Source organism: Thermobia domestica, chromosome 10 (genome assembly GCF_964235325.1).
Source record: "Thermobia domestica chromosome 10, izTheDome1.hap1.1, whole genome shotgun sequence".
Classification (NCBI taxonomy): domain Eukaryota; kingdom Metazoa; phylum Arthropoda; class Insecta; order Zygentoma; family Lepismatidae; genus Thermobia; species Thermobia domestica.
This window is the reverse complement of record NC_137463.1, coordinates 93,612,751-93,628,029: the sequence shown is the minus strand read 5'-3', so window position 1 is coordinate 93,628,029 and position 15,279 is coordinate 93,612,751. Positions and strand designations below refer to the sequence as shown.

General features: G+C 36.7%; 1 protein-coding gene and 1 non-coding gene across 3 annotated transcripts in view; both read right to left on the bottom strand.

Annotated features, from left to right (window-relative positions):
• Positions 1 to 15,279, bottom strand: part of LOC145662571 (rho GTPase-activating protein 32-like) — a 659,017-nt gene that overhangs the window by 479,706 nt on the left and 164,032 nt on the right. The window lies entirely within an intron of this gene.
• Positions 10,896 to 10,968, bottom strand: TRNAK-UUU (transfer RNA lysine (anticodon UUU)). The gene has a single exon. It is a non-coding gene; the product is annotated as a tRNA-Lys (tRNA).

The following is a 15,279-nucleotide window of genomic DNA, read 5'->3' as shown; positions in this document are numbered from 1 at the left end:
TGTGGGAAAGAAAAGTCTACACATTTACGTAAAATTGCAATATTCACATGTATCTTGGAAAATTGCATCCACTACATCTAAGAACTCTTTATATAAGTACATTTTTCAGTGTGAAAACACATTAAAACACTTTTTCGCGGATCTAAACACTTTTTGTTCACTTCTGAACACTTTGTGAATACATCTGTACACTTAATACTGACTGATTTTCTAAATATTGGGGATACAAGCAAACAAATGTCTATCTTTTCTGTTGAACTTAATTATTTTACACTAAACAATATATTTTGAACATTATCTGTAGTAAATATTGAATATGTATCTGTTCTAAAAGTGTTCTTTATGTGTAAATTGCTTATTTTCCGAATAGACATCCCAATATGAATACAGATTCATGACAAATCATTCAGACACAATGTATTTATATAAAATCTACCATCAAAAATATTGGACAGTACGCAATTCTGTTTAATCACAATTTCAGTTATAAAGATTCAAAGAAATTGCACACTTGATTTTTTTGCCGTAAAGTCCATCAGTGGCGGTTCTTAAGGGATGTCACCACGCATTTCTAAAACTATAAAGTATCTCATTGACGGTTCTTAAGGGATGTCCCCATACATTTCTAAAACTATAAGTCCAACCGTCATTGGCGGTTCTTAAGGGATGTCACCACACATTTCTAAAACTATAAGTCCAACCGTCATTGGGGGTTCTTAAGGGATGTCACCACGCATTTCTAAAACTATAAAGTATCTCATTGACGGTTCTTAAGGGACGTCACCACGCATTTTCTAAAACTATAAGTCCATCTGTCATTGGCGATTCTTAAGGGATGTCACCGCGCATTTTTTCTCTAAAAAATTAACACTGCCAAGATATTTTTCGTGTCCCCACATATTCTTAACTATGATAATAATGCTAGTTCCATTCTTCACTCTTTCCTGTGGTTAACTTGTCCAAAAACACAACCGAAACGGAATCAAAACTCAAACATAGTCTTCAAACAAATTTTAAAAAAAATATATATATATATTTCGTTCCTTCGTGCTGACCGTTCAGGAAGCTAGCTTTTCCGGTGTTGGTAAACCCACTGTTTGGCAACACAAAAGGCGATATAAGTCGGACGCGATTCCCTCAGGTTTGGGGGGGCTATGCTTCCCATGTATGGTTTCCCCTGTTTGGCAAACACAGAAGCTGTTATAAGTCAAACGCGGTTCCCTCAGGTTTGGGGGACTATGCCCCCATGTATGCTTCCCCACCGGTTTTCGGTAAACACATAAGGCGTTATAAGTCACACACGGTTCCCTCAGGTTTGGGGGGCTATGCCCCCATGTATGGTTTCCCCTGTTTGGCAAACACAGAAGCTGTTATAAGTCAAACGCAGTTTTCCTGTTTGGGGGACTATCCCTCATGCAAAGTTCCCCGATTTTCGGTAAACACGTAAGGGAATATAAGTCAGACGTGAATCCCTAAGGTTCGGGGCGTTATGCTCCCCACAAATTGAAACATATTGGCAAACTCATAGCTCGTTTCTACACCGTGTTAATTATTTTCATAAGAAAAGACAATATGTGTTAATTTTCTAGGAGGAGTCCCACCATTCGATACTTATGCAAATATATCTAATCAATTATAATGATATAAAACTTACTTGAATATATTATCTTCTTCTTTGAAAAAACACAGAAAAATCCAGAAAATCACTTTAAAGAAACAATGCAGAAGCAAGGCAGAAGCCTTCACGAGCAAAATTGTTAATACAGGAAATGTGTACTCCATTTATATAATATATTTTTTTATTTATTCATTAACATAAGGGGAATGGAATAGGGGGAGAAAAAATAAAGTAAATGAATTTGCCTTGTAATACAGCATTGCCTCGCTCTGCAAAGAATCAGAAAAGAATTCCTTTGTCGGTCTCTTGCCGAATCGAAGGAAATATTTCTTTTCTATAGAGGTAATACCAAGGAATTTTCACACAATGCCTAAAGTTTGAAAAACATCGCCAGCATGTCTCAATTCATACCTTAAAGACGCCAAATTGTCGTATTTTTCACAGCAAATAGTTGTTTACCAAGCAATAAAATTCGTTAGTTGGGTTCAGGCAACAATGTTCCTAAATTTTAAAATTCCGGCTTTATTCAGTAAGCTAGATAGCTATCATTTCAACAACTGTTTCAATAACTTGTATCTTGCCGAAAAGAACAGGACAATTATTGTATGTTGTAATTCTACAGGTTCTTTTTTGTGTGTGTGTTGTTTTGCAGTAGTCAAAATGAAGGACAACCATTTATTCATCAGGTTATTGGCAATGAGTACAAGGACATCCTACTTGTTTGTCCAACAGGTTAGTGGGCGGGGAAGAGGTTGTTGTCCGCAAACCATCCACCAGAACTGGTTTGAAAAACACCCTTTGTGAGGAAAAATGTGTCAGTTATCGCCGTTGGGGGGAGAGAAGGTATAAGCATGTTCACACAGGATGCAGCCAAAGAGTGGCAGTGAGGGGTGGGGAAAAAATGTGTGTCACTTGTCGCAGGGTAGAAACCTGATCACACAGAATGCGGTCAAGAGATGCGGGGGAAGGGTGGGGAGCGGGTAGAAACTTGTTCACACAAGACATTGATGATGGAAAGAGAGGCGGGGACGGGTGGGTTCTCCCGTTCACTCAAACTAGAGGGAATGATTGGTCCCCAATGGTTAAACATTGCAGGCGGAGCAAACTGGTTTTTCCTGGCCAATCATATCGCAAGGTTGTTTGCATAGGGTGTGAGAAACTGAACTTCATTCTTCACCCTCAGTATTGCAATAGCAGTTGAAGAAAGAACACATCAGTCTGCAAATTTCGTACTGAGCGCGGCTGAAAATGGCAAAGTTAAGTCTGTCATTTAAGAACCACGCAAGCTAAACGAAAGAAGTGCAGTTCGCAACAAGAAAAATAAATGAAAATAAATAAATATTTCTTCCTATCCTTCCTTTTTCCCTCCCATCTTAATACTTTACTCCGTAAAACAAAGCACCATTAAAAATCGTTGCTAAACATTGGAGCTTAAAGGGTGTAATCATATTCATTATTCATAATTTTCTAGTTCAAATAAGACTGTTCAATTAGTTACGAGCTTTACAAGTCAGATCATAATTAAATTAATGGGGAAAAACCTTGTGGGAACTATGGACCGCGTTTTAAGCCATATACTGAAGTTCTAATTATCTAAATCATAGTTTTAATTCTAATTTAATTATAATTTCAATTCAAGAAACGTATTAAATCATGTTTAAAGCTAGGAACATCGTTCAAACTCGTATCCTCAATCAAAAACCGTGTTGTTTCATGTTTGAAGCTATGGATCGCGTTCAATGACGTATACCATTGCTCTAATTATCTAAATCGTAGTTTTAATTCTAATTTGATTATAATTTCGATTCAATAAACATATTAAATCATATTTAAAGCTAAGAACAGCATTCAAAGCCGTATCCTTAATCAAAAATCGTGTTGGATCGCGTTCAATGACGTATACCAATGCTCTAATTATCTAAATCATGGTTTTAATTCTAATTTGATTAAAATTTCGATTCAAGAATCGTATAGGAGCATGTTTCAACAAGAAAGGAGGTCATTCCACTTTTCCAAACAACCTCTATTGCACAAGTAATAAAACCACTTCCCCCAGAAACCTCCCCCAAGGACGGGGCCGGTCTCCCCAAGGCCGACACGGCCATATTGACATCGAAAGTCGTTAGGTAATAAAGCAATTAAGGGGGCAATAAAATCTATTGTCTACGAGAAATCTAGACATGACTACTGAAGGCGACATAATTCTATCTAATCTTGCATTTCTTAAATTACTCGAAAGCTAACATTCCGATTCAAATGGGAATTGTCTCTCTCAATTCTCTACGGTATCTCTAAATTAACATACTCGTATGAACATTCACACAAATTCTAACTGGGGATAGTAAGCACTTATTTGTGGCTTTCTAGACCGTACACCTAATAATTCAAATAACTGCCCAACAGTTTCCCCATACTGGGTCAACAGTTCAACCGAAAAAAAAAAATGTGCTTCTACCGGAAAGGAAACCGGGATCATGTGCATTAATGACATATTTGGTTGCCCAGATAGCACGGACAGATTGAAAAGAAATAATTTTAAAAAAATCTAAACTAAAAATTTTGTACAGTAGGATATGAACCCGAAAGTATTAATTTTTTTCTAAACAAATAATACAGGGTGTCCGAGAAGTCCTTCCCTGATTACAGAAATTGATAACTCAGGCTAGAAATAAGATAGAAATATGAAACTGGTGTTGAATTGTTTACAAACTATAAAAGTTTTGGTCACATCAGTACACTTCCACATGAGCACCCTTGGGAGCACGTAGCACATCTAGGCGATATTCAATTTCCATCCACACATTAGCCAACATCACTGGAGGGATCGATGCAACGACTGTGGAAAGTCAGCAACCGACCCTGTGTTCTTGAACTTCTCATACCAGGCTTTAATGCTCTTGACATCAGGTGGAGTCCTCCCAAATGTTGTCTGGAACTGTCTCTGCACCGTGGTTGGTGATCGTGTCTCATGGTACCACAGGACACACTGTGCCTCCTCCTGGTTGGTTGGCATGGCTTCTTGGGCTTCTTACTTACGTACTACAAACCTTAAACAAACAAAATTGAGACTTGGTAAAACAGAACAAACCTAACACAGACAAAAACTTTTATAGTTTGTAAACAATTCAACACCAGTTTCATATTTCTATCTTATTTCTAGCCTGCGTTATCAATTTCTGTAATCAGGGAAGGACTTCTCGGACACCCTGTATACAAATTAATATCTATTTGATGTTAATATGGTATGTTATACATACCAAATGATTGAATCCAGCCCCCGCCAAGTGAACTTTGTGGTGGACAAACACTGTGTGCGTGGGTTTTCTCGGAGTACTTCCGTTTCCTCCCACTTTCTTCATTCCACCATTTCATTTATTACTCATCATCACCGTCTCCTTTAGCCTAACCGGCATAACCGTGGGACGTAAAACTTAAAGATTTCATTTCATTTCATAAATGATTTAATGTTGTTAGAATAAGCAATGGTGTAACCAGAGAAACATCATGGCGGGGCTAGTAATTATTATGTCGTAGAAGCATATAAGTTAAGATTTGTGTAGCAATTTCAGAAACAAGTTCAAATTTTCATTCTAAGTAAAAATTAAAGAACTAACTTTGTCATCTACAGACTGCCTAAAACAGTACACTGTAGTTTGCTTTGAATGTATCCACGTGGATCTTTCTATTAACTGCTACCTATATTTGTAATGCCGTGAAAATAGGGAAAATTGGCATTATACATTCAACAAAGAAACCTACTTCTATGATAGCTTGTTTTCACACGTGTGTTAATTTTCTAACACTTATTGTAGCCTAGCTAAATGCTGCTCAAATCCAGTTCATTTTTATGTTTGTTTTTAGAATTTGTAAACCGGATATTACTTTTCTTTCACCGTTTGAATGAAAAAAATATAGGAGCTTCAGAAGCTATTATGTTATTATGAAATGTTTTCGCTAGTTCTATAATTTATCTAGTGCTAAACATTCATTGCTACAGTCTAGCCTACAGCTGACTAGATGGCACACGTTCAACGGAGTGATACGTAGTCAGCGCATTGGTTTGCAGGTGTCATTTCTGGCTTTGTGAATAAGAGATCGTTGCCTCTTAATTCAGGTACTACGTAGTTCTGCAATTGCCTCATAATGGTGGGTTAACTCAGAAAAGATTCAGTACTTCCACTGAGAAGACGACAAGAGACCAAGCAAATGTAAAACACGCGCGCTTAGAATTTAGTTAAGCAGGATCTCAGCAACATTAAAACAATTCTTGAACACCCATTGATAAACTTTGATGCATATACGCTAACGGGAAAGAACTCTAGAAGATAAAAAGTACAGTATGTACTGGTATCTAATTTGTTGAAATCTTATGTAGGGTTAAAGCAGGGGCGGCTCTAGAGTTCTGCAAGAAGGAAATTATATTGACAGTAGCGGAAAAACCGACTTTCTGCCTTCTCCCTTCGAAGCCTCCGGTGATTTTTCATTTTGAAGGTATTACTTAAATTCTAATGTGAGGCAAAAATATTACAGGAAAAATTACAATGAATTTGCCATTGTATATTTATATATCCAGTATATGTCTTCAGAATTGCTGAACTTACTTTAAAATCACATGTATCAAACAAAAAAACAGAAGGGATTGATATTATCATGAAAATAAAGGCATTGAGTATCAGTGGGCCGGATATATTGCCAGAAGAAATGATGACCAAAGCAATTTGATGGATAAAAACAGTTCTTGATTGGATAATAAGAGATAAGAAGTGACCTAGCAAACGTCCTCTAACAAGGCAGTATAACAAAACCCTAAAGCACTGTTGAGTAATGTGGAAAACAAATGCCCATATGACAGACAGATAGTTCTGGAGAAGAATTGGAGAAATCTTCACCCAGCGATAGACTGGCAATAGTTGATTATAATATACTTAACTCAGCGTTTCCCAACCTTTTTCAACTTGCGGCACACTACAGGTGTAACTTGAATTCTCGCGGCACATTCATATATATAGATATTATTATTATTATTATTATTATTATTATTATTAGTAGTAGTAGTAGTAGTAGTAGTAGTAGTAGTAGTAGTAGTAGTAGTAGTAGTAGTAGTAGTAGTAGTAGTAGTAGTAGTAGTAGTAGTATATATGACATACCGCGATATTTTTTTTCTGTGATTAGGCCTACTGATCTCACACAGAAGAAATCTCGATGGCTGATTTTCCTTTGTGGTAAATCATTATGCTTATTGTTCATTCTAATTTAAAAATAGTAAACAATTGCAGTGAAATATAGGACTCGGGTTTTTTAAAAATCCACTTTCTCTTTCGAAAACTGTATCCAACCTTTCACTAAAAAGGAAAATCACTAAATAACGAACGAATAAACAAATCTCTTGTACTTTTAAAACAGAAATGAAGATAAATTTTACTCATGTTTGCTTTGTCAAAGGAATTGAATGATATTTTAAAATTTCAAGTTACGAAATAAACTGCAACAACAATGAAGCAATAATGGTCATGACGATATTAAACACTTTTTTCAACATTAAAAATTTACAGAAAAGTAACACAGTATGAAACTTTTGTAGATTTATAGTAGAGGTTCATAGTAATGTGAAATACAAATATACATTTTTCCCTATGTCTTGCAATTTGATTCCTATAGAATTAACAATTTTGTTTCTATTTCCTCGCAGCACACCAGCGACCTATTCGCGGCACACTGGTTGGGAAACGCTTTTGCTCGAAACTGAACCAAGATGCAACTTAGGTTCCTCGAAGGTAAACCAAAAGATGCAACTTAGGCACAAGAAAACATTGTGGTTGGTTCATTATTATCCATAAAACAAAATTTTAATTTACTGCTATCATAAAAGAAATAATAAGGCGTTAACTGAATTCTTAACAGAAAAGTAACTTTTTTCTTATTACAACGAATGAGTCATACGTTAAGTTTATAACGGTCGACCTAAAACTCATCAAATTGTATTATTACTATTATTACTTCCTTTATATTTCGTTCTCGTTCAATAAATCAAGTAATCATCAATTGCTTCGCAGCCAGGCGTTACTTTTTGTTTTCTTGAAACTCGATCAGATAGCACACAAACAACTGACAATCTCAAAATCTAAATAACAACCGGAAAGACTGTTACAATCATTGACAACCTAGCATGCTGTATCTTCATGATTAATCTCTGCGCATCAATCTACATCATCAATTTAACCCCCCACCACTACCAAAAAAGTACAAGATTATGATTGATTTTTGGAAGTAATATGAACAAAAACTGATGCAAGAGAAAAATTTTCCTGTTGTAAACAAAAAAAAAAAAAAAAAGTTGGATATTATTGTTGTGTGCACAATAATGTAACTACCATGTTGTTTTCCGTAGCAATCGAATGGAAAGGTCTGTGAACCTAGATCATCCAAGTAATGTGGGAAGCGTCAGCTGCTTTTTCTCACAATACGACCTTGTAATTCTCGATCTTTCATGCTCCGGGAACGTGCTCTCAACTTGTATCGAGAAAAGTTCACACCTGTCACTCACCATGCATAGACAAAGAAATTTTTCAATATATTCTCTTCTTTTTTTTAATCTAAATAGTATTAAAAGAAATTGCATCTTGGACAAACAGGAAATAAAGTCTCAGAACCGAAAGCCTGAATGACATTTACAAACAACAAGAATTGCCTTATGTCAATTTTTAAAATACGACAAATTATCAGACATTTGCCCTACAGCTTTTCTAATAGCGATGTTTGTTTTTAAAAGAAGTTAACTGTAGTTTTCAGAAGTTTAATGCACTTTCTGGAACTAATATTGGAATGAAAATAAAAATCAACCATTGTCATCTTATTATCCACTTGCGACATGTTATCTTTCTCTTGATTCTTTACCTCCATGCAGGGACGGATCCAGGTCTGACTTTTGGGGGGGGGGGTAGGTGGGTTGTCATACTGCTACTTTTAAGGGCTCCAAACTTTGGGATGAGTTTTATTTATATATATAAAATAAGAAAATTTGCTCTTCTGGGGGGAGAGGTAGATCGCCTAGATCGCCCCCCTGGATCCGCCCCTGCCTCCATGAATTATTTTGTTTCATTGCTTTCGAAAAAAAAAATCAAATTATTATTGTAATCCTTAAACCAGCAACAAATAAATCAAAAACATAATCCGCTTGGCTTCAATGTTTTTGCCTGCAATAAATAACACTGACATAATGATCATATTATTATCAACAGTAATACAGGGTGTATCAAAAAGAACTTTACAACTTTGAAAACTCATACTGATTTATTCATTTATCTTACAGACATAGTTTTGGTCTCATTTTCTAGCAAAATACATCAAGTCTTGATTCACGTTTAGTACACTAGTTCAGAAACAAGTCAGCGCTAGCGCTAGCGGCAGTTGCAGCAAAGATGGCTGCCTTTAGTGATTCCGAGCGCGCTAGCTGCGTGTTTTAGTTAGAAGAATCCAAGTTTGCGACAACTGTGCACCGTAATTTTCGTACACAAAGTATGGTAAAGATCCCCCAGTAGGCCTACTATTTATCAGTGGCAGAAGTGTTTTATCGACATTGGATGTTCGGTAACACAACAAATCTTCAGGTCGTCCCCATACACCTGAAGTCGTTGTAGAGCAAGTGAGACTTCAGATGGGATGTGTACCGCATCACCACTGGAAACCTCTTTAGGTATAAGGTAAAAAAAATAAATAAATAAATAAATAAAAACTTTCTGTATTTTGATACAAAATGACACCAAAAGCATGTCTGTAAGCTAAATAAATACATTAATATGAGTTTTCGAAGTTGTAAAGTTCTTTTTGATATACCCTGTAATAACTTAAGATGTAATATTATTCCTTAACATAAATAGAAAAAAACGATTGAAAAATGATTGAAAGGTAGTGATGTATACATCTATAATCATATGTAAATTACGTATATAACTTCCCTATTACTTTTTTTTTTTTTTCAAAATTCAAAATACCATGGTCCTCAGTGTTAAAAAAAAACAGTACAGAAAAGCGGAAATTTCACAATGTATCATATTTACATCAAATTAACCCCCCTTACCCCTTAAAAAAGTTAATAAATGAGTCCGCAGTTTGCACAGTCATATACATTTATTTTCGTAGAAATTAATAACTATGAAGCACCTGATAGCTAAATTCGACGGCTATATTTATCGAAGTCATCTTGGAAAGGATATGTTAACCATTTACATCAGCTATTAGTTGATTTTTAAAAAAAATGAAATGAAATCTTTACGTTTAATGTCCCACGTTATGTCGGTTAGGCTAAGGGAGACGGTGATAATAAGTGAAATGAAGAGTGGGAGGAAACGGGAAAACCCCGAGAATACCCACGAGCACAGTGTTTGTCCACCACACCGGAGTCCACACGGCGCGAGTTGGGATCGAACCAGGGACCCCAAGCACCGCAGGTAAACACTACCACTGAGCCACCGCACCCTACACCGATAGCCGCCACCGCAGCTACTTTATCCTTTACTTGATGAAGAATTACTTAAAAAGTAGGAAAAAATATTTCAATGTGGGATCTCATGGAATTTTGGAATTCCGCATATTTTAACTTTTGCGATTTAAATTGGAAATAATAATAATAATAATAATGAAATAATATTGTAAACGTTCCTATAATTTTATTGGATTTTATTTACATAGATGAAAATTACTTACTTTCAGTCCTTAACTCCAATTGAAAATAAAATAAAATAAAATAATTACAAACCAAGAAACGGAGACCGATTGAAATTGCGTTTGCCTTATTTCTGGCTGACATCCCGAAGTGGCGACTTCGACGTTCAAGTTGAAATACATTTCAACAGTCAGGTATGTGCACATTGATCTGAAAACGGTCGTTTTTAACGGTAAAGATACCAACCTAATTATTTATGATCTTAAAAAACTTGGAATTGAAACTGCGATTTAGAGAGTTTTTTCGACGTAATTGACAAATAGGATTAATGTGGACCGTTGGTATTCTGTATGCCATTATTTAATGCATTCCTAGATCCATTGCTTCGATATTCACATCGCTGGTTCCATTACATGCAACATGCACTACAATGTCGAGAAGGAATAATCTGCTGTTATTCCGCGATCAAATGCGGTCACCTGTAAGATTTTCTGCCACATGCTAGAACAAAATCCAATGAAAGGAAGAAAAACATAAAGAGCAACATAATTTTACTAATTGATTTCCTATCATTTATATTTAATATTTCTGTTATTGTTTATAAAAAAAATCACACGCCCGAACAGGGACTCGAACCCTGGACCGTTAGGTTAAAAGCCTAACGCTCTACCGACTGAGCTATCCGGGCATATGCAATAAGATGACAACCATTAAATTTAATGCTGTTGATGATGTAATGCGTAACGCTTCTATGGAATGTTTCAAGACACGATAAAAAAAAAGAAACATTTATTGTGTATGTATAAGTCACAATTACCATGAAAAGAAAACGTGCCATTACATTTTTTTTCCTTCTTTCAAGCGTGAATTCCTGTATTCGTAGATTATCAACGTAGACAAAAAAAAAAAAAAAGTAACATTTTATTATATACAACCTGACGCACTGCAGATGTAGTACAGATATATTAGGATTTAAAAAAAAAAATATGCCTCCTTTATTCAAGTTATATCGTACCCAGGAATGTATTTCGAGGACGTCCAAATTCAATATGAGAATAAATTATAATAAAATTTGTAAAATAGTTCCTAAAATTAGGCTAAATTTACAGAAAAATCGGGATTTGAGGGGGATCCGGGCCCCTAGAACTTATTCCCTACCTGTTCGTACACTACATACACTTACTATCTCTCTCAACTGCATGTCTAAGAATTCATGATGATGGAAGGTATTTGACAGCTGTATCTTTTGAATCTAGTTTTCCGTAACTATGGATTTATTGCAACAAACGACAAAGATTAAGAAACTGACCTTAATTTGTTCCTTAACATATGATAGTACTACACAGTCAACCATATTAGTAGACTAATTCTTATAGTTTGGGGTAAAGGTGGAGATGAAAAGGTGGGGGGACGGTAGGTAGCGGCATGACGTCACGCCGTTCCCTCTGCCTATCTTTGTCCATTGTATTTTTTTAGGTACTGGGGGACGCCGTACATATTTTTTAGAAGTGGGGAGACGGCATCCCCCCGCGTTTCTCCGCACTTTTATCCCTGCTTATAGTGCATAATACAATTTTGACATGTTCATATCTACCATATTAACAGAGGAAAATTATATCCAAGAAAAAATTAAATGTCGATTAAAAGCAGGGAATTCGTGTTACTATTCGGTTCAAAATCTCTTGTCGTCGCGAATTCTGTCGAGGAATTTGAAGCTTAAAATATACAAAACGATAATCATGCCTGTTGTTTTGTATGGCTGCGAAACATGGTCACTTACTCTGAGGGAAGAACATAGACTGAAAGTATTTGAGAACAAGATCCTGAGACGAATATTCGGACCCAAGAGAAACGGGAATGGGGAATGGCGGAAACTTCATAACGAGGAACTACATAATTTATACGGTTTACCCAACATTGTTAGAGTCGTCAACTCTAGGAGGCTTAGCTGGGCGGGTCATGTAGCTAGAATGGAAGAAAGTAGAAACGCTTTCAAAGTCTTGACTGGAAGACCAATCGGAAAACGACCATTAGGAAGACCTAGGCGCAGATGGGAGGACAATATTAAGATGGATCTCGCAGAGATTGGAATCCAAAGTAGAAACTGAATGCAAGTCAGTGGAGAGCTTTTGTGAACGCGGCATTGAACCTCCGGGTTCCATAGGCCATAGAGTTAGTTAGTTAGTTCATATCTACCTAGCAGTTCCAGCTTCCCATAGCTGAGCAACTGACATGAAGGTAGAGTATAACTTTGCATGTGGTAAATTCGTAAAAGTAGCTAAAGTTTTAGTCGCTGCCTTTTGTTTTTCAGTTTCAAGTCCTAGGAGTATGCGCTCCGAGGAGATCGTAGTGGTGATAAAGCACGAAATGATGGGATGAAGAAACTGAGAGGAAACGGAAGAATCCCACGAATACCCACGCACACAGTGAAGTCTATCAAAAAACTTATGTTTTAAGAAAGAAAATATAATAGTTGTAGGGTTGTTTTAAGAGGGAAAAAAATATATTTTAAAAAGTTTTAAAATGCACATTTATCTAGAATGTTTTTTTTTTTTTTTTTTTTTTTAAATTTTCTATTTTCAACTTACATGGATTAGAAATATAAATATAGCAGTAATCGTAGAAGCTGCAGATTGAGCTATATATCGGGTGTTGCAAAATAAGTGTTACAACTCTTGGGAGTTGACTCCTACCACTGAGACAAGAAAAAAAGTTCTCTTAAACTTTCGGCTATCGGACATAGTTTCGGATCTACAAGGTGCCGAAAGCGTGGGAAAACGACTTTCGGATGCCAATAGTTCGGAAACTATCCAACGTAAAGAGGGCGGGTAAAAAATTCACTGAAGAAGTCATACCTGTTGTATTGAATTTGGCATGTTTCACAATCCTACCATGCACGCGCAAGGGATTCCCCAAAGGAACGTAGGGAGTCTCGGATAATCTGCCAAATGAAAATTGGTCTAAATGGATATGAATTGATGGGGTTTCTACCAGGTAACAATAATTCGTTTGTATTAAGTCGATATGTGGAACAAATACAAAATGGCGGACACTTTCATGCCCGTTGTGTGTGGTTGCATAATCGCCAGGTACGGATGCTGGCCAATACTGACGTTCTGAGTATTAAGTGTAGCGAATTTGTACTCAAATGCTCTAGAAAGACATCTGGAGTGTCAGTAGAGCACAACAGATGAAGCAGGGTGATTCACATGTGTGGAAACACTTAACGAAAAATGTCCAGAAATGCACTCGTACTCAGTAAACGTGAGTTCAAAGCGTTGGAAATGTAAGGATTAGCGTCAAGAACATGAGAGCCATTGCCAATTCACCAATAATATACCATCAAACCGATGGAATATGATGCACAAGGTTGCATACCAATAAGGATGCAACAACTGTGGCCAAGTTGAAATTGTGCAAGGGGACTCACTAAGAAACTGGATAAACTAAATGAGTGTCACTACTGGGATCGCATGATAGATATTGAAATGTGGCCAATGTGTGTGTTGATATTGACATGTAGCTAATGAACAAATATCAACATATCCCACTACTGCTGGGACACCGTCTCACGTGCAATAAATAGTAAAATTATCGGGTCTTGAATCTAAGGACGTGGGCTCCCAGTACGATTGGAAACCGCGACCACGCGAGCGAAAGCGAGCGCTCTATCCCTGGGGCTTCGAGGGAGCCTCAGTTTCTCTGTATTCATTTTTTTGAGGAGTACCCACTTTGTTTGGTAAGCGCTCTTGTACAGCCTCCCGACATACTTGTGTGTTTCATTGTGGTATTTCTACTGCACAGTTGTAAACAATCAGAGCTTTAAGACGTTTCTTCCTATTTTTCATGTCATTTTATTTTCCATATGTATGGTACTCCAGCAGTAGTGTTACATGTGCCAAATTGGTTCATTTTCGTCTTTGTCTTGGCATGTGCACTGTGTGTAAGATACGGATTTCTGGGTGTATTTCCCCATATTTCGAGTACGTCATATGTCCCAGAAGACGTTAGACACGATACAAGTTTGTTATTTTCACACTCTATCAGAATTTGAATCATGGATTAAGAGATTTCTTTTCATATGTGTCGAATGTGGGACAATGTCCCAAACAAAGAGGGACATTGATACAATCGTGTTCTAGTTACGTTCTACCAAAAAGTGCACCACCAGATGTAATAACAGAATGTATAGTTTACCGTTATTTTCCTAGTTTTCGCACGTGAGACGGTGTCCCAGCAGTAGTGGGACATGTTGACATTTGTCCATTAGCTACATGTAGCTATCAACACACACATTGGCCACATTTCAATATCGATCATGCGATCCCACTAGTGACATTCTTTTAGTTTATCCAGTTTCTTTGTAAGTCCAATTGCACAATTTCAACTTGACCTCAGTTGTTGCATCCTTATCGGTATGCAACTGTGCAAATCATATTGCATCGGATTGATGGAATATTATTGGTGAATTGGCAATGGCTTTCATATTTCTGATGCTATTCCTTACATTACCGACGCTTTGAACTCACGTTTACTTAGTATGAATGTATTTCTGGACATTTTTCGTTAAGTGTTTCCACACATGTGAATCACCCTGCTTCATCTGTTGTGCTCTACCGACACTCCAGATGTCTTTCTAGAGCATTTGAATACAAATTCGCTACACTTAATACTCAGAACGTCACTGTTGGCCAGCATCCGTACCTGGCGATTATGCAACCACACACAACGGGCATGAAAGTGTCCGCCATTTTGTATTTGTTCCACATATCGACTTAATACAAACGAATTATTGTTACCTGGTAGAAACCCCATCAATTCATATCCATTTAGACCAATTTTCATTTGGCAAATTATCCGGGAGTCCCTACGTTCCTTTGGGGAATCCCTTGCGCGTGCATGGTAGGATTGTGAAACTTGCCAAATTCAATACAGCAGGTATGACTTCTTCAGTGAATTTTTTACCCGCCCTCTTTACGTTGGATAATTTCCGAACTAT